The sequence below is a fragment of the Anser anser genome (assembly GCF_964211835.1).
Source record: "Anser anser genome assembly, chromosome: 15".
NCBI classification, from domain to species: Eukaryota; Metazoa; Chordata; class Aves; order Anseriformes; family Anatidae; genus Anser; species Anser anser.
In genome coordinates, this window is record NC_139736.1 from 5,789,571 (window position 1) to 5,791,093 (window position 1,523).

Sequence of the window (1,523 nt, forward strand, 5' to 3'; positions counted from 1 at the left end):
CCGTGCCTTTCTCTGCTCCACGCTGCCTTGAGTGTAGCTTGACATCCCTCTCTCCCTGTTCTTCATCCTCTTGTTATTCTAAACAAAGCTCCTGTGGATGACCTGTCTGTGGCCAGATGTGTGCAGAGCCATTTTGGCCTTTATGCGGGAGGAGCTTCAGAAAGGTCAGTGGCATACAGGACGTGAATTTGGTGACAGGGTCTTGGTAGCACCAACTCCTGACTAGAAAACTTTTAAGAGGTTTCTTAGAAATCTTTTCTTTAAAAACACATCAGGCTTCTTGCTACATCTGCAAACAGCCCAGCAGCTGGCCCTTGTCACAGTGGGGTCTTTGAGTGAGTAGCTGGATTTCCTCTTTGGTATCTGCCCGTTTCTCCTGTGATCCTTCTCCTAGACCCTGCTTTTTCTGGCCCTTATCTGCTGGGAGGTGTGATGGTTTGCCTGTCAGCTGTCATATGAGGACAGAAGAGGAGGTGTCTTCCCTCCCTCTGCTCCAGAGAAATTACTGCTGTAGATGCTCATTCTACAGTCTTATTCTACTCACTGTTTTGTTTTCACATCATTTGTTTCTCTTTGTCTCACACTCCCCTTGCTAGTAGAGAATCTTTCTAATACCCTAAAGATAAAGATCCTGGAGGAATTTTATGGACAGTTGTAAATAAGTCTCCTTACTGGTGGCAGGGACAGTTGTGAGCTCATGGAAGGCCAGCTGGAGAAATATTGTCTGTTCTTAGAAACAAGAAATGCTACAAATGAACACTTTGGCTGATGTGTCAAAATATGAATGACTGTAGCTGGCTTCACGGAGCTGGAGAAGAAAAGGGGGAGATAACCTCCCAACAACTGCAAGTAGCCTTGCCTTGCCTCTAACTAAAGAGATTAGAGCTATTGCTTAAGGACGCAACATGCTTTTTTTCTCAGCAGCATCTGCTTCACATCCGAAGCCACTACTGTGGCAATTAGCTAGATATAAATTATGTGGAGGAACAGCTGAAGAAGATCAAGTCAGTGAAATGGTTTTCCTGAGGGGCTCAGTGACAGCAGGATTAACGCCTGTCTAAAGGGTTCCCGGTGAGATTACTGACTCCTCTTGTCTTAGTCCCTTATCAGACATCATTAAAACACTGCTCAGTTTGTCAGAGCAGGTTGGTGTTTCTCTCAGTGCTGCTCTGGGCCCAGAGCCACTGGAAACGTGGGATTGGCTGGGAAAGGGCTTTTCACAGGACTTTGAACCGAGGAAAAAGGAAAATGTCCAAAGATTGTTGTTATCACAGCAAAGACAGAGTCAAACAACGTAGTGGTTCTTTGGTGAAAAGCCTCCCTGTGGACAGGGGACAGGGCTTTCCAAAATCCCACTCCAGGGCTGCAACAAGAAACATTTATGGGTAAAGGGGAATGGTAATTTATGGGTAAATGGGAAATTCTGTGATATCTGGCTGATCTTGTCCGAGCAGACCAGCTCCAGGAAGCCTGGTTTGGGGGAGCAGGGGCTGCTCGTGTGGTGGCAGAACTATTTAACCACC